An 18,853-nucleotide genomic window follows, 5' to 3' on the forward strand; every position below is an offset into this window, starting at 1 on the left:
AGCTGGAGCAGGGACAGGTACAGGACCTGGGGTCAGACTGGAGCAGGTACAGGACCTGGGGTCAGGCTGGAGCAGGGACAGGTACAGGACCTGGGGGTCGGGCTGGAGCAGGGACAGGTACAGGACCTGGGGGTCGGACTGGAGCAGGGACAGGTACAGGACCTGGGGGTCGGACTGGAGCAGGGACAGAACCTGGGGGTCAGGCTGGAGCAGGGACAGGTACAGGACCTGGGGGTCGGACTGGAGCAGGGACAGGTGCAGGACCTGGGGGTCAGACTGGAGCAGGGACAGGTACAGGACCTGGGGGTCGGGCTGGAGCAGGGACAGGTACAGGACCTGGGGGTCGGACTGGAGCAGGGACAGGACCTGGGGGTCAGACTGGAGCAGGTACAGGACCTGGGGGTCAGGCTGGAGCAGGGACAGGACCTGGGGGTCAGACTGGAGCAGGGACAGGACCTGGGGGTCAGACTGGAGCAGGGACAGGTACAGGACCTGGGGGTCAGACTGGAGCAGGGACAGGACCTGGGGGTCAGGCTGGAGCAGGGACAGGTACAGGACCTGGGGGTCGGACTGGAGCAGGGACAGGACCTGGGGGTCAGACTGGAGCAGGAACAGGTACAGGACCTGGGGGTCAGGCTGGAGCAGGGACAGGTACAGGACCTGGGGGTCAGACTGGAGCAGGGACAGGTACAGGACCTGGGGGTCAGGCTGGAGCAGGGACAGGTACAGGACCTGGGGGTCAGACTGGAGCAGGGACAGGTACAGGACCTGGGGGTCGGACTGGAGCAGGGACAGGTACAGGACCTGGGGGTCGGACTGGAGCAGGGACAGGACCTGGGGGTCAGACTGGAGCAGGGACAGGTGCAGGACCTGGGGGTCGGCTGGAGCAGGGACAGGACCTGGGGGTCAGACTGGAGCAGGGACAGGACCTGGAGGTCAGACTAGAGCAGGGACAGGTGCAGGACCTGGGGGTCGGCTGGAGCAGGGACAGGTACAGGACCTGGGGGTCAGACAGGAGCAGGGACAGGTACAGGTCCTGGGGGTCAGACTGGAGCAGGGACAGGTACAGGACCTGGGGGTCAGACAGGAGCAGGGACAGGTACAGGACCTGGGGGTCAGACTGGAGCAGGGACAGGTACGGGACCTGGGGTTCGGGCTGGAGCAGGGACAGGACCTGGGGGTCGGACTGGAGCAGGGACAGGTACAGGACCTGGGGGTCAGACTGGAGCAGGGACAGGACCTGGGGGTCAGACTGGAGCAGGGACAGGACCTGGGGGTCAGACTGGAGCAGGGACAGGTACAGGACCTGGGGGTCAGACTGGAGCAGGGACAGGTACAGGACCTGGTGGTCGGGCTGGAGCAGGGACAGGTACAGGACCTGGGGGTCGGGCTGGAGCAGGGACAGGACCTGGGGGTCGGACTGGAGCAGGGACAGGTACAGGACCTGGGGGTCAGACTGGAGCAGGGACAGGTACAGGACCTGGGGGTCGGGCTGGAGCAGGGACAGGTACAGGACCTGGGGGTCGGGCTGGAGCAGGGACAGGTACAGGACCTGGGGGTCGGGCTGGAGCAGGGACAGGTAAAGGACCTGGGGGTCGGGCTGAAGCAGGGACAGGTACAGGACCTGTGGGTCGGGCTGGAGCAGGGACAGGTAAAGGACCTGGGGGTCGGGCTGAAGCAGGGACAGGTACAGGACCAGGGGGTCAGACTGGAGCAGGGACAGGTACAGGACCTGGGCAGGTACAGGACCTGGGGCTGGAGCAGGGACAGGTACAGGACCTGGGGGTCAGACTGGAGCAGGTACAGGACCTGGGGGTCAGGCTGGAGCAGGGACAGGTACAGGACCTGGGGGTCGGGCTGGAGCAGGGACAGGTACAGGACCTGGGGGTCGGACTGGAGCAGGGACAGGTACAGGACCTGGGGGTCGGACTGGAGCAGGGACAGGACCTGGGGGTCAGGCTGGAGCAGGGACAGGTACAGGACCTGGGGGTCGGACTGGAGCAGGGACAGGTACAGGACCTGGGGGTCAGACTGGAGCAGGGACAGGTACAGGACCTGGGGGTCGGGCTGGAGCAGGGACAGGTACAGGACCTAGGGGTCGGACTGGAGCAGGGACAGGACCTGGGGGTCAGACTGGAGCAGGTACAGGACCTGGGGGTCAGGCTGGAGCAGGGACAGGACCTGGGGGTCAGACTGGAGCAGGGACAGGACCTGGGGGTCAGGCTGGAGCAGGGACAGGTACAGGACCTGGGGGTCGGACTGGAGCAGGGACCTGGGGGTCAGACTGGAGCAGGAACAGGTACAGGACCTGGGGGTCAGGCTGGAGCAGGGACAGGACAGGACCTGGGGGTCAGACTGGCAGGGACAGGTACAGGACCTGGGGGTCAGACTGAGCAGGGACAGGGACAGGACCTGGGGGTCAGACTGGAGCAGGGACAGGACCTGGGGGTCAGACTGGAGCAGGGACAGGTACAGGACCTGGGGGTCGGACTGGAGCAGGGACAGGACCTGGGGTCAGACTGGAGCAGGGAGGTGCAGGACCTGGGGGTCAGGCTGGAGCAGGGACAGGACCTGGGGGTCAGACTGGAGCAGGGGCAGGACCTGGGGGTCAGACTGGAGCAGGGACAGGTGCAGGACCTGGGGTCGGGCTGGAGCAGGGACAGGACCTGGGGGTCAGACTGGAGCAGGGACAGGACCTGGGGTCAGACTGGAGCAGGGACAGGACCTGGGGGTCAGACAGATCCAGGGACTGCAGGACCTGGGGGTCAGCTGGAGCAGGACAGGACCTGGGGGTCAGACTGGAGCAGGGACAGGACCTGGGGGTCAGACTGGAGCAGAGACAGGACCTGGGGTCAGACTGGAGCAGGGACACAGGACCTGGGGGTTGGCTGGAGCAGGGACAGGACCTGGGGGTCAGACTGGAGCAGGGACAGGACCTGGGGGTCAGACTGGAGCAGGGACAGGACCTGGGGTCAGACTGGAGCAGGGACAGGTGCAGGACCTGGGGTCGGCTGGAGCAGGGACAGGACCTGGGGGGACTGGAGCAGGGACAGGACCTGGGGGTCAGACTGGAGCAGGGACAGGACCTGGGGGTCGGCTGGAGCAGGGACAGGACCTGGGGGTCAGACTGGAGCAGGGACAGGACCTGGGGGTCAGACTGGAGCAGGGACAGGACCTGGGGGTCAGACTGGAGCAGGGACAGGTGCAGGACCTGGGGGGCTGGAGCAGGGACAGGACCTGGGGGTCAGACTGGAGCAGGGACAGGACCTGGGGGTCAGACTGGAGCAGGGACAGGACCTGGGGGTCAGACTGGAGCAGGGACAGGTGCAGGACCTGGGGTCGGCTGGAGCAGGGACAGGACCTGGGGTCAGACTGGAGCAGGGACAGGACCTGGGGTCAGACTGGAGCAGGACAGGACCTGGGGGTCAGACTGGAGCAGGGACAGGTGCAGGACCTGGGGGTCGGCTGGAGCAGGGACAGGACCTGGGGGTCAGACTGGAGCAGGGACAGGACCTGGGGGTCAGACTGGAGCAGGGACAGGACCTGGGGGTCAGACTGGAGCAGGGACAGGTGCAGGACCTGGGGGTCGGCTGGAGCAGGGACAGGACCTGGGGGTCAGACTGGAGCAGGGACAGGACCTGGGGGTCAGACTGGAGCAGGGACAGGACCTGGGGGTCAGACTGGAGCAGGGACAGGTGCAGGACCTGGGGGTCGGCTGGAGCAGGGACAGGACCTGGGGGTCAAACTGGAGCAGGGACAGGTACAGGACCTGGGGGTCAGACTGGAGCAGGGACAGGACCTGGGGGTCAGACTGGAGCAGGGACAGGACCTGGGGGTCAGACTGGAGCAGGACCCGGGGGTCAGACTGGAGCAGGGACCCGGGGGTCAGACTGGAGCAGGACCCGGGGGTCAGACTGGAGCAGGGACCTGGGGGTCAGACTGGAGCAGGGACCCGGGGGTCAGACTGGAGCAGGACCTGGGGGTCAGACTGGAGCAGGACCTGGGGGTCAGACTGGAGCAGGACCTGGGGGTCAGACTGGAGCAGGACCTGGGGGTCAGACTGGAGCAGGACCTGGGGGTCAGACTGGAGCAGGACCTGGGGGTCAGACTGGAGCAGGACCTGGGGGTCAGACTGGAGCAGGGACAGGTACAGGACCTGTGGGTCGGGCTGGAGCAGGGACAGGTACAGGACCTGTGGGTCGGGCTGGAGCAGGGACAGGTACAGGACCTGGGGGTCAGACTGGAGCAGGGACAGGTACAGGACCTGTGGGTCGGACTGGAGCAGGGACAGGTACAGGACCTGGGGGTCAGACTGAAGCAGGGACCTGGGGGTCAGACTGGAGCAGGGACAGGTACAGGACCTGGGGGTCGGACTGGAGCAGGGACCTGGGGGTCAGACTGGAGCAGGGACCTGGGGGTCAGACTGGAGCAGGGACAGGTACAGGACCTGGGGGTCAGTTGTATTGGGTCAGCTGTGTTGAAACACTCAGACACGCTGTTCCACCTCTAAACTGAACCCTGTTGTGTTTTCCAGACTGGGGTTGAAGCTGGATGCCAGCCATGCCAGGCAGGGGTGTGTGGCCAGGGTGAGTGCCACCCAACCGGTCAGAGAGGCTTCTCCTGTACCTGCCACCCTGGGTGGACCGGAGACCGTTGTCAGGACCAGGTCAACAACCCCTGTGATGGGAACAAGTCAGTGGACTGGGGATGGGGTGAGGGGTGAGGGTGAGGTGGAGGATGAAGAATGGAGAGGGATGGGGGAGGATGGAGAGGATGGGGGTGAGGGGTGAGGTGGAGGATGAAGAATGGAGAGGGATGGGGGGAGGATGGAGAGGGATGGGGATGAGGGGTGAGGTGGAGGATGAAGAATGGAGGGGGGGGGTAGGATGGAGAGGGATGGGGGTGAGGGTGAGGGGTGAGGTGGAGGATGAAGAATGGAGAGGGATGGGGGTAGGATGGAGAGGGATGGGGGTGAGGGGTGAGGGGTGAGGGGAGGATGAAGAATGGAGAGGGATGGGGGAGGATGGAGAGGGATGGGGGTGAGGGGTGAGGTGGAGGATGAAGAATGGAGAGGGATGGGGGGGATGGAGAGGGATGGGGATGGGGGTGAGGGGTGAGGGAGGATGAAGAATGGAGAGGGATGGGGGAGGATGGAGAGGGATGGGGGTGAGGGGTGAGGGGAGGATGAAGAATGGAGAGGGATGGGGGGAGGATGGAGAGGGATGGGGGTGAGGGGATGAGGAGAGGATGAAGGATGAAGAATGGAGGATGGGGGGAGGATGAAGAGGGAGGGGATGGGGGTGAGGGGTGAGGGGAGGATGAAGAATGGAGAGGGATGGGGGAGGATGGAGAGGGATGGGGGTGAGGGGTGAGGGGAGGATGAAGAATGGAGAGGGATGACCATTTAAATTGTATTTCTCCCCCCTCCCCTCTCTCTCTCCTCCTCTCCCTCCTCCCCCATCTCTCTCTCTCTCTCTCCTCCTCTCCCCCCCTCTCTCCTCCCCCTTCTGTCTCTCTCCTCCTCTCCCTCCCCCTCCCTCTCTCTCTCTCTCTCCCCGTCCTCTCCCTCTCCCTCTCTCTCCTCTCTCTTTGTCCTCTCCCTCCCCCTCCTCCTCCCCCTCCTCTCCTCTCTCTCCCTCCCCTTCTCTCTCTCCCTCCCCTCTCCTCTCTCTCCCTCCCCTTCTCTCTCTCCCTCCCCTCCCTCCTCCTCTCTCCCTCCCCCATCTCTCCTCCTCTCCTCCCCCATCTCTCTCTCTCTCCGTCCTCTCCCTCCCCCCTCCTCTCTCCCCCTCTCTCCCTCCTCTCTCTCTCCCCCTCCCTCTCTCCCTCCACCCCTCTCTCTCTCTCTCTCCGTCCTCTCCCTCCCCTCCTCCTCTCTCTCTCTCTCTCTCTCTCCGTCCTCTCCCTCCCCCCTCTCTCTCTCCCTCCCCCTCCTCTCTCTCCCTCCCCATCTCTCTCTCTCTCTGTCCTCTCCCCCCCCCATCTCTCTCTCTCTCCGTCCTCTCCCTCCCCCATCTCTCTCTCTCTCTGTCCTCTCCCTCCCCCCATCTCTCTCTCTCTCCGTCCTCTCCCTCCCCCTCCTCTCCCTCCCCCATCTCTCCCTCCTCTCTCTCTCTCCCTCCCCCTCCTCTCTCCCTCCACCCCATCTCTCTCTCTCTCCGTCCTCTCCCTCCCCCTCCCTCTCTCTCTCTCTCTCTCCTCCTCTCCCTCCCCCTCCTCTCTCTCCCTCCCCTCCTCTCTCTCCCTCCCCCATCTCTCTCTCTCTCTGTCCTCTCCCTCCCCATCTCTCTCTCTCCGTCCTCTCCCTCCCCATCCTCATCTCTCTCTCTGTCCTCTCCCTCCCCCATCTCTCTCTCTCTCCGTCCTCTCCCCTCCCTCCTCTCCCTCCCCCCCATCTCTCCCTCCTCTCCTCTCTCTCCCTCCCCTCCTCTCTCCCTCCCCTCCTCTCTCTCTCTCTCTCCTCCCTCTCTCCTCTCCCCCTCCCCCCTCTCTCTCTCCGTCCTCTCCCTCCCCTCCCTCTCCCTCTCCCCCCCCATCTCTCCCTCCTACTCCTCTCTCTCCCTCCCCCTCCCCCTCTCTGCCTCCCCCATCTCTCTCTCCTCCTCCTCTCCCTCCCCCTCCTCTCTCTCTCTCTCTCTCCCTCTCTCTCCCCTCCTCTCTCTCCCTCCCCCAGGTGTCTCCATGTCCTCTCCATGTCTCTCTCTCCCTCCCCATCTCCTACTCTCTCTCTGTCTCCGTCCTCTCCCTCCACCTCCTCTTCCTCTCTCTGCTGTCCTCTCCCTCCAGACCTCTCTCTCTGTCCTCCCCTCCCTGTCAGCTCTCCCCCATCTCTCTCTCAGGGTCCTCTCCCTCTCCCTGTCAATGTAACCCTCCTTCCTGCAGGTGTATCCATGGTTCATGTCTTCCTATCAATTCCTACTCCTACTCCTGTCAGAGCTGAGGGAGGGAGGGAGTGCTGTGTGGGAGGCAGACCAGGAAGTGCTGGACCCCTGTCAGCTGACCAGGTGTAAACAGGGAAATGTAGGCTGTCTGGCCTGGGCAGGGCCTACTGTCAATGTAACCCAGGGGAGAGGGGACGGGAGGGACAGAGGGGAGGGAGGGGGAGGCAGGGAGAGAGGGGGAGGGGAGGCAGGGGAGGAGAGGGGGAGGGAGGGAGGGGGGGGGAGGAGGGAGGGAGGGAGGGAGGGAGGAGGGAGGGGGGGGGAGGGAGGCAGGGAGAGGGGGGGGGAGGGGGAGGGGGAGGCAGGGAGAGGGGGAGGGGGGGGAGGGAGGGGAGGGAGGCAGGGAGAGAGGGGGAGGGTCTCCACATCGGTCTCACTGTCTGTCTGTTCATTTGTCTGTCTGCTCTAACTCTCTGCTGTCTGTCTGTTCGTGTTTTAACCCTGTCTGTCTGCTCTAACTTTATGCTGTCTGTCTGCTCTAACTCTCTGCTGTCTGTCTGTTAGTGTTTTAACTGTCTGTCTGCTCTAACTTTATGCTGTCTGTCTGCCCCAGCCTCCTCTGATCCACCGCCCCCCGGCAGAGGGGTCACCCAGGTGAGATTCTCAGGGTCAGAGGTCAGAGGTCAGCCCTCTCTGCCCCGCCACCCCCTCTCCTTAACCCATCCTCCTCCACAGCCAATCACATTGGAGACCTTCCGTTCCACATGAGCTTGTTTCAACCTCAGCCACCCCTCTGCTCTCTCCTTTCACACTCTTCCTTCCTTGTTCCTTCGTTATCTCCCTCCCTCCTTCCTTCCTTCCTTCCTTCCTTCCTCCATCACTCCACACCTCTCATCCCTCTCTCTCTCTCCCTCCCTCCCTCCTCCCTCCATCCTCCCATCCTCTCATCCCCTCTCTCTCTCTCTCTCCTCTCTCTCTCCTCCATCCATCCGTCCATCCATCCCACTGTCTCTCTCTCTCTCTCTCTCTCTTAGCCCTCCTCTCTCTCTCTCTCTCTCTCTCTCTAGCCCTTCTCTCTCTCTCTCTCAGCCCTTCCTCTCTCTCTCTCTCTCTCTCTCTCTCTTTCTCCTCCTCTCTCTCTCTCTCTTCCTCTCTCCTTCCTCTCTCTCTCTCTCTCTCTCCTCTCTCTCTCTCTCTCTCTCTCTCTCTCTCTCTCTCTTCTCTCTCCCTGTCTCTCTCTCTCTCTCTCTCTCTCTCCCTCTAAACCCTTCTTCTCTCTCTTCCCCTGTAGAGGTGGTCTGTCGAGGGGAACGGCTCCGAGCTGTCTACCAGCTCCAGAGGGGCTATTCGGCGTGTGAAACCCAGGAGAAGGTCTCCCGTCTAGAGTGCCGTGGCTCCTGTCTGGAGGGGGCTGAAGGGGGGGGCGGGAGCGACTGCTGCTCCCCTTTACGTTCCAAACGCAGGAAATACACCTTCCACTGCACCGACGGCTCCTCCTTCGTACAGGAAGTGGAGAAGGTGGTGAAGTGCGGTTGTACAAAGTGTCCTCCCTCGTAAAACGTCACCTCCTTTACCCTGGGATGAAAGGTTCCGCTTCCTGTTCCTGCTCCTGTCTCTCTCTGGAAGGAAACCCATCCCTCTCTCCTCCTCTGACCTCATCCCTCTCTCCTGCTCTGACCTCATCCCCTTCTTCTCTTCCAACCTCATCCCCCTCTCCTCCTCCGACCTCATCCCCCTCTCCTCCTCCGACCTCATCCCCCCCTCCTCCTCCCCCTCCTCCTCCTCATCCCCCTCTCCTCCTCCGACCTCATCCCCCTCAACCTCCTCCTCCGACCTCATCCCCACCCTCCTCCTCCGACCTCATCCCCCTCTCCTCCTCCAACCATCATCCTCCTCACCTCCCCTCTCCTCCTCCGACCTCATCCCCCAACCTCGACCCATCCCCCCTCTCTTCTCCTCCGACCTCTCTCCCCTCCCCTTCTCCTTATCCAACCTCATCCCCTTTCTCCTCCTCCTCATGACCTCATCTCCCCTCTCCCCCTCTCCTCCCTCCTCCTGACCTCATCCCCCTCTCCTCCTCCCACCTCATCCCATTTTCAACCTCCCACCTCATCCCCCTCTCCTCCTCTGACCTCATCCCCCTCCCCTCCTCCTCCGACCTCATCCCCCTCTCCTCCTCCAACCTCCTCCCCTCCTCCTCTCCCCTCCTCCGACCTCATCCCCCTCTCCTCCTCTGACCTCATCCCCCTCACCTCCTTCAACCTCATCCCCTCTCCTCCTCCGACCTTATCCACCTCTCCTTTTCTGACCTCATCCCCTCTCATCCTCTGACCTCATCCCCCTCTCCTCCTCCGACCTTATCCCCCTTCCCCCTCTCCTCCTCTGACCTCATCCCCCTCCTCCTCCGACCTCATCCCCCTCTCTCTCAACCTCTGACCCTCTCCTCCGACCTCATCCCCCCTCCTCCAACCTCTCCTCTGACCTCATCCCCCTCTCCTCCTTCTGACCTCATCCCCCTCTCCTCCTCCGACCTTATCCCCCTTCCCTCCTCTGACCTCATCCCCCTCTCTCCTCCTCTTTTCTGACCTCATCCCCCCCTCTCCTCCTCCGACCTCCTCCAACCTCATCCCCCTGACCTCTTCTCCTCCTCTGACCTCATCCCCCTCTCCTCCTCTGACCTATCCCCCTCTCCTCCTCTGACCTCATCCCCTCTCCTCCTCCGACCTTATCCCCCTCCCCTCTCCCCTCCGACCTTATCCCTTATCCCCCTCCCCCTCTCCTCCTCCGACCTTATCCCCCTCCCCTCTCCTCCTCCGACCTCATCCCCCTCTCTTCTCCTCCTCCGACCTCATCCCTCTTCTTTTTGTAAACCCCCCCCCAAAAGTCAAGACGAAACAAAGAAAAACTCCAACCAGCGCTGGACTGTGGGCTCACTGCCTCAGAGGAGATGTTGAATTATATTGTAAAAATACAACAACAAAAAGGGACTTATTTTTATTATCAAGCGGAGAAAAAAAGACTTAAAAACTCAACAAGACTTCTGTTCCTTCTTTTCCGTTTTGGCACGATGACTCATGATGACGAGCGGTGTTTCCCACTGACGGACGACCACTTCCTGTTGTGTACTTCCTGTTTTCCCATGTTTCGTATGAGTCCCTCTATTAACCGTAGTACGACACACTCACCACTAGGTGGAGGTGTTCTGGTCTCAGGTCAGGGGGGAGACGGAGGGAACCCTTTCATCCACACAGCACACACACACACACACACACACACACGTAGATGGTATAGTTTAGTTAAGGTAGTAATTAGGTTAAACCCCTCAGTGCCTCCTCTCCTGTGACAACCTCCACCCAAAACACAGACACACAGACACACACACACACACACACACGTAGATGGTATAGTTTAGTTAAGGTAGTAATTAGGTTAAACCCCTCAGTGCCTCCTCTCCTCTCCTGTGACAACCTGTCTGACCCAAAACACACACACACACACACACACACACACACACACACACGTAGATGGTATAGTTTAGTTAAGGTAGTAATTAGGTTAAACCCCTCAGTGCCTCCTCTCCTGTGACAACCTGTCTGACCCATGTACCTGTCTGACCCTTTTAATATATATTAATTTATATTTCACTCTCTTATTTTTGTCTTAAAAGGCAGTGAATGATTGACGAGATTGACTAACAACATATCGTGTCCTAATTTTTGTTTTGTTTTGGGGGGTTGGAGAAGTCTTTGATGTTGTTTTGACCACTGGGTAAAACTATCGTGTTTTAATTAATTGTTTTGTTTGGCCAGAAGACTTAGTTACAATCTTCAAAACAAATGTGACATTGTGATTGAGGACATTGTTGTGTATTTCTGTGGCCATGTTTTCTCAGACTTTGTATTGTGCCATGATGATGATGATGATGATGAAGAGTAATAAGAAGTGTATAGTTCCTTTATCTGACGTTCATTAGATAGTAGATTACATCATCACCTGATCCTAGACATGTTGATGGTGTAGATTACATCACCACCTGATCCTAGACATGTTGATAGTGTAGATTACATCACCACCTGATCCTAGACATGTTGATGGTGTAGATTACATCACCTGATCCTAGACATGTTGATAGTGTAGATTACAACACCTGATCCTAGACATGTTGATGGTGTAGATTACACCACCTGATCCTAGACATGTTGACAGTGTAGATTACAACACCACCTGATCCTAGACATGTTGATGGTGTAGATTACATCACCACCTGATCCTAGACATGTTGATAGTGTAGATTACACCACCTGATCCTAGACATGTTGATGGTGTAGATTACAACACCACCTGATCCTAGACATGTTGATAGTGTAGATTACATCACCACCTGATCCTAGACATGTTGATAGTGTAGATTACATCACCTGATCCTAGACATGTTGATGGTGTAGATTACACCACCTGATCCTAGACATGTTGATAGTGTAGATTACAACACCACCTGATCCTAGACATGTTGATGGTGTAGATTACATCACCTGATCCTAGACATGTTGATAGTGTAGATTACAACACCTGATCCTAGACATGTTGATAGTGTAGATTACATCACCACCTGATCCTAGACATGTTGATGGTGTAGATTACAACACCTGATCCTAGACATGTTGATGGTGTAGATTACATCACCACCTGATCCTAGACATGTTGATAGTGTAGATTACATCACCTGATCCTAGACATGTTGATGGTGTAGATTACACCACCTGATCCTAGACATGTTGATAGTGTAGATTACAACACCACCTGATCCTAGACATGTTGATGGTGTAGATTACATCACCTGATCCTAGACATGTTGATAGTGTAGATTACAACACCTGATCCTAGACATGTTGATAGTGTAGATTACATCACCACCTGATCCTAGACATGTTGATGGTGTAGATTACAACACCTGATCCTAGACATGTTGATGGTGTAGATTACACCACCTGATCCTAGACATGTTGATGGTGTAGATTACAACACCACCTGATCCTAGACATGTTGATGGTGTAGATTACATCACCACCTGATCCTAGACATGTTGATAGTGTAGATTACTACACCACCTGATCCTAGACATGTTGATAGTGTAGATTACAACACCTGATCCTAGACATGTTGATAGTGTAGATTACTACACCACCTGATCCTAGACATGTTGATAGTGTAGATTACAACACCACCTGATCCTAGACATGTTGATGGTGTAGATTACATCACCACCTGATCCTAGACATGTTGATAGTGTAGATTACACCACCACCTGATCCTAGACATGTTGATAGTGTAGATTACACCACCACCTGATCCTAGACATGTTGATAGTGTAGATTACATCACCACCTGATCCTAGACATGTTGATAGTGTAGATTACATCACCACCTGATCCTAGACATGTTGATAGTGTAGATTACAACACCACCTGATCCTAGACATGTTGATAGTGTAGATTACACCACCTGATCCTAGACATGTTGATAGTGTAGATTACACCACCTGATCCTAGACATGTTGATAGTGTAGATTACACCACCACCTGATCCTAGACATGTTGATAGTGTAGATTACACCACCACCTGATCCTAGACATGTTGATAGTGTAGATTACATCACCACCTGATCCTAGACATGTTGATAGTGTAGATTACACCACCACCTGATCCTAGACATGTTGATAGTGTAGATTACATCACCACCTGATCCTAGACATGTTGATAGTGTAGATTACACCACCTGATCCTAGACATGTTGATGGTTTAGATTACATCACCTGATCCTAGACATGTTGATGGTGTAGATTACACCACCTGATCCTAGACATGTTGATGGTTTAGATTACAACACCTGATCCTAGACATGTTGATAGTGTAGATTACATCACCACCTGATCCTAGACATGTTGATAGTGTAGATTACACCACCACCTGATCCTAGACATGTTGATGGTGTAGATTACATCACCACCTGATCCTAGACATGTTGATAGTGTAGATTACATCACCTGATCCTAGACATGTTGATAGTGTAGATTACACCACCACCTGATCCTAGACATGTTGATGGTTTAGATTACATCACCACCTGATCCTAGACATGTTGATAGTGTAGATTACACCACCTGATCCTAGACATGTTGATGGTTTAGATTACACCACCTGATCCTAGACATGTTGATGGTTTAGATTACACCACCACCTGATCCTAGACATGTTGATAGTGTAGATTACACCACCTGATCCTAGACATGTTGATGGTTTAGATTACACCACCACCTGATCCTAGACATGTTGATGGTTTAGATTACATCACCACCTGATCCTAGACATGTTGATAGTGTAGATTACATCACCACCTGATCCTAGACATGTTGATAGTGTAGATTACATCACCACCTGATCCTAGACATGTTGATAGTTAGATTACACCACCTGATCCTAGACATGTTGATGGTGTAGATTACATCACCACCTGATCCTAGACATGTTGATGATGTAGATTACACCACCTGATCCTAGACATGTTGATAGTGTAGATTACACCACCTGATCCTAGACATGTTGATAGTGTAGATTACATCACCACCTGATCCTAGACATGTTGATAGTGTAGATTACATCACCACCTGATCCTAGACATGTTGATAGTGTAGATTACACCACCTGATCCTAGACATGTTGATGGTTTAGATTACACCACCTGATCCTAGACATGTTGATAGTGTAGATTACATCACCACCTGATCCTAGACATGTTGATGGTGTAGATTACAACACCTGATCCTAGACATGTTGATAGTGTAGATTACACCACCACCTGATCCTAGACATGTTGATAGTGTAGATTACATCACCACCTGATCCTAGACATGTTGATGGTGTAGATTACAACACCTGATCCTAGACATGTTGATAGTGTAGATTACACCACCTGATCCTAGAACCGTTTATAACTTTTTAACCAATTTCTGCTTAAAAATAAAACTGTGACTTTTTCTAAATGAAACTACTTTGTTAGCCACCCGATGTTACTATGACGATGTTTAACGTGTTGCTGCTAAGGTTTTGTACCGTAGACTTGGATCCTGATCTGGATGGATCGTAGTACTTCCTGTCCCTCAGTAGGGACTTCCTCCTTGTGTAGCAGATAAATATGTCCCCCCTCTTCCTCTGTGCGTTGTGCTTTATCCCCCCTCCCCCGAGACTGTTTATTAAACAACAATATTTACCTCCAGACTCAGCATGTTACTTTCTTTACCAAATGTTTACCTGGACTACACTAGACTACACGAGACTATTGGGACTCAACCCTAGACTACACTAGAAACTATTGGGACTCAACCTTAGACTACACTAGAGACTATTGGGACTCACTCCTAGACTACACTAGACTATTGGGACTCAACCCTAGACTACACTAGACTATTGAGACTCACCCCTAGACTCCACTAGAAACTATTGAGACTCACCCCTAGACTACACTAGAAACTATTGGGACTCAACCCTAGACTACACTAGAAACTATTGGGACTCAACCCTAGACTACACTAGAGACTATTGGGACTCAACCCTAGACTACACTAGAGACTATTGGGACTCACCCCTAGACTACACTAGAGACTACTGCGACTCAACCCTAGACTACACTAGAAACTATTGGGACTCAACCCTAGACTACACTAGAAACTATTGGGACTCAATCCTAGACTACACTAGAGACTATTGGGACTCAACCCTAGACTACACTAGACTATTGGGACTTACCCCTAGACTACACTAGAAACTATTGGGACTCACCCCTAGACTACACTAGAGACTATTGGGACTCAACCCTAGACTACACTAGACTATTGGGACTCAACCCTAGACTACAAGACTATTGGGACTCACCCCTAGACTACACTAGAAACTATTGGGACTAACCCCTAGACTATACTAGACTATTGAGACTCACCTCTAGACTACACTAGAGACTATTGAGACTCAACCCTGGACTACACAAGAGACTAATGAGACTCACCTCTAGACTACACAAGAGACTAATGAGACTCACACCTAGACTACACTAGAGACTAATGAGACTCACCTCTAGACTACACTAGAAACTATTGGGACTCACACCTAGACTACACTAGAAACTATTGGGACTCACCCCTAGACTATACTAGACTATTGAGACTCACCCTTAGACTACACTAGAGACTATTGAGACTCACCCCTAGACTAGACTATTGAGACTCACCCCTAGACTACACTAGACTAATGAGACTCACCCCTAGACTACACTAGACTATTGAGACTCACCCCTAGACTACACTAGACTATTGAGACTCACCCCTAGACTACACTAGACTATTGAGACTCACCCCTAGACTACACTAGACTATTGAGACTCACCCCTAGACTACACTAGACTAATGAGACTCACCCCTAGACTACACTAGACTAATAGACTACACTAGACTAGACTACACTAGACTAATGAGACTCACCCCTAGACTACACTAGACTAATGAGACTCACCCCTAGACTACACTAGACTAATGAGACTCACCCCTAGACTACACTAGACTATTGAGACTCACCCTAGACTACACTAGACTAATGAGACTCACCCCTAGACTACACTAGACTATTGAGACTCACCCCTAGACTACACTAGACTAATGAGACTCACCCCTAGACTACACTAGACTATTGAGACTCACCCCTAGACTACACTAGACTAATGAGACTCACCCTAGACTACACTAGACTATTGAGACTCACCCCTAGACTACACTAGACTATTGAGACTCTAGACTATTGAGACTCACCCCTAGACTACACTAGACTATTGAGACTCACCCCTAGACTACACTAGACTAATGAGACTCACCCCTAGACTACACTAGACTGAGACTCAGACCCTAGACTCTCACCCCTAGACTAGACTATTGAGACTCACCCCACTAGACTATTGAGACTCACCCCTAGACTACACTAGACTAATGAGACTCACCCCTAGACTACACTAGACTATTGAGACTCACCCCTAGACTACACTAGACTATTGAGACTCACCCCTAGACTACACTAGACTATTGAGACTCTAGACCACTAGACTATTGAGACTCACACTAGACTACACTAGACTAATGAGACTCACCCCTAGACTACACTAGACTATTGAGACTCACCCCTAGACTGAGACACTAGACTACATAGACTATTGGACTCACCCCTAGACTAGACCACTAGACTATTGAGACTCACCCCTAGACTACACTAGACTATTGAGACTCACCCCTAGACTACACTAGACTAATGAGACTCACCCTAGACTACACTAGACTATTGAGACTCACCCCTAGACTACACTAGACTAATGAGACTAGACTATTGAGACTCACCCCAGACTACACTAGACTATTGAGACTCACCCCTAGACTACACTAGACTATTGAGACTCACCCCTAGACTACACTAGACTATTGAGACTCACCCCTAGACTACACTAGACTATTGAGACTCACCCCTAGACTACACTAGACTATTGAGACTCACTAATGAGACCCTAGACTACACTAGACTATTGAGACTCACCACTAGACTACACTGAGACTATTGAGACTCACCCCTAGACTACACTAGACTATTGAGACTCACCCCTAGACTACACTAGACTAATGAGACTCACCCCTAGACTACACTAGACTATTGAGACTCACCCCTAGACTACACTAGACTAATGAGACTCACCCCTAGACTACACTAGACTAATGAGACTCACCCCTAGACTACACTAGACTAATGAGACTCACCCCTAGACTACACTAGACTAATGAGACTCACCCCTAGACTACACTAGACTATTGAGACTCACCCCTAGACTACACTAGACTGAGACTCACCCCTAGACTACACTAGACTATTGAGACTCACCCCTAGACTACACTAGACTATTGAGACTCACCCCTAGACTACACTAGACTATTGAGACTCACCCCTAGACTACACTAGACATGAGACTCACCCCTAGACTACACAGACTATTGAGACTCACCCTAGACTAGACTAGACTATTGAGACTCACCCCTAGACTACACTAGACTAATGAGACTCACCCCTAGACTACACTAGACTGAGACTCACCCCTAGACTACACTAGACTATTGAGACTCACCCCTAGACACTAGACTAGAGACTCACAGACTACACTAGACTATTGAGACTCACCCCTAGACTACACTAGACTATTGAGACTCACCCTAGACTACACTAGACTAGACTACACTAGACTTGAGACTCACCCCTAGACTACACTAGACTATTGGGACTCACCCCTAGACTCCACTAGACTATTGAGACTCACCCCTAGACTAGACTATTGAGACTCACCCCTAGACTACACTAGACTAATGAGACTCAACCCTAGACTACACTAGACTATTGAGACTCACCCCTAGACTACACTAGACTATTGAGACTCACCCCTAGACTACACTAGACTATTGAGACTCACCCCTAGACTACACTAGACTATTGGGACTCACCCCTAGACCACACTAGACTATTGGGACTCAACCCTAGACAGACAGGACCTAGTAACAGACAGACAGACAGGACCTAGTAACAGACAGACAGGACAGACAGGACCTAGTAACAGACAGACAGACAGGACCTAATAACAAACAGACAGACAGACAGGACCTAGTAACAGACAGACAGGACCTAATAACAGACAGACAGACAGGACCTAATAACAAACAGACAGACAGACAGGACCTAGTAACAAACAGACAGACAGACAGGACCTAGTAACAGACAGACAGGACCTAGTAACAGACAGACAGGACCTAGTAACAGACAGACAGGACCTAGTAACAGACAGACAGACAGGACCTAATAACAGACAGACAGACAGGACCTAGTAACAGACAGACAGACAGGACCTAATTACAGACAGACAGGACCTAGTAACAGACAGACAGGACCTAGTAACAGACAGACAGGGCCTAGTAACAGACAGACAGGACCTAGTAACAGACAGACAGACAACAGGACCTAATTACAGACAGACAGGACTAGTAGTAACAGACAGACAGGACCTAGTAACAGACAGACAGGAGCTAGTAACAGACAGACAGACAGGACCTAATTACAGACAGACAGACAGGACAGACAGGACCTAATAACAGACAGACAGACAGACAGACAGGACAGACAGGACCTAATAACAGACAGACAGGACCTAATTACAGACAGACAGGACAGACAGGACCTAATTACAGACAGACAGGACAGACAGGACCTAATAACAGACAGACAGACAGGACAGGACCTAATTACAGACAGTACCTAGTAACAGAGTCAGTACCTAGTAACAGACAGACATAGTCAGTACCTAGTAACAGACAGACATAGTCAGTACCTAGTAACAGACAGACATAGTCAGTACCTAGTAACAGACAGACATAGTCAGTACCTAGTAACAGACAGACATAGTCAGTACCTAGTAACAGACAGACATAGTCAGTACCTAGTAACAGACAGACATAGTCAGTACCTAGTAACAGACAGACATAGTCAGTACCTAGTAACAGACAGACATAGTCAGTACCTAGTAACAGACAGACATAGTCAGTACCTAGTAACAGACAGACATAGTCAGTACCTAGTAACAGACAGACATAGTCAGTACCTAGTAACAGACAGACATAGTCAGTACCTAGTAACAGACAGACATAGTCAGTACCTAGTAACAGACAGACATAGTCAGTACCTAGTAACAGACAGACATAGTCAGTACCTAGTAACAGACAGACATAGTCAGTACCTAGTAACAGACAGACATAGTCAGTACCTAGTAACAGACAGACATAGTCAGTACCTAGTAACAGACAGACAGTACCTAGTAACAGACAGACAGCAGGACGTGGTAAAAGACAATC

The 18,853-nt window shown here is 53.5% G+C and overlaps 1 long non-coding RNA gene and 1 pseudogene across 1 annotated transcript; one reads left to right on the forward strand and one right to left on the reverse strand.

Annotated features, from left to right (window-relative positions):
* The window catches only part of LOC118382550 (slit homolog 2 protein-like), a 103,632-nt pseudogene extending 94,986 nt beyond the window's left edge, over nt 1–8,646 (forward strand).
* Nucleotides 8,647–10,980: 2,334 nt separating this feature from the next.
* Nucleotides 10,981–14,148, reverse strand: LOC127926558 (uncharacterized). Its single transcript, XR_008124453.1, has 11 exons — nt 13,698–14,148; nt 13,430–13,660; nt 13,157–13,316; nt 13,003–13,119; nt 12,849–12,925; nt 12,695–12,731; nt 12,267–12,657; nt 11,833–12,026; nt 11,568–11,755; nt 11,183–11,490; nt 10,981–11,065 (listed from the first exon to the last, which is right to left on the reverse strand). It is a non-coding gene; the product is annotated as an uncharacterized LOC127926558 (long non-coding RNA).
* Nucleotides 14,149–18,853: the final 4,705 nt, after the last annotated feature.

Source organism: Oncorhynchus keta, unplaced genomic scaffold (assembly GCF_023373465.1).
Source record: "Oncorhynchus keta strain PuntledgeMale-10-30-2019 unplaced genomic scaffold, Oket_V2 Un_contig_7802_pilon_pilon, whole genome shotgun sequence".
NCBI lineage: Eukaryota > Metazoa > Chordata > Actinopteri > Salmoniformes > Salmonidae > Oncorhynchus > Oncorhynchus keta.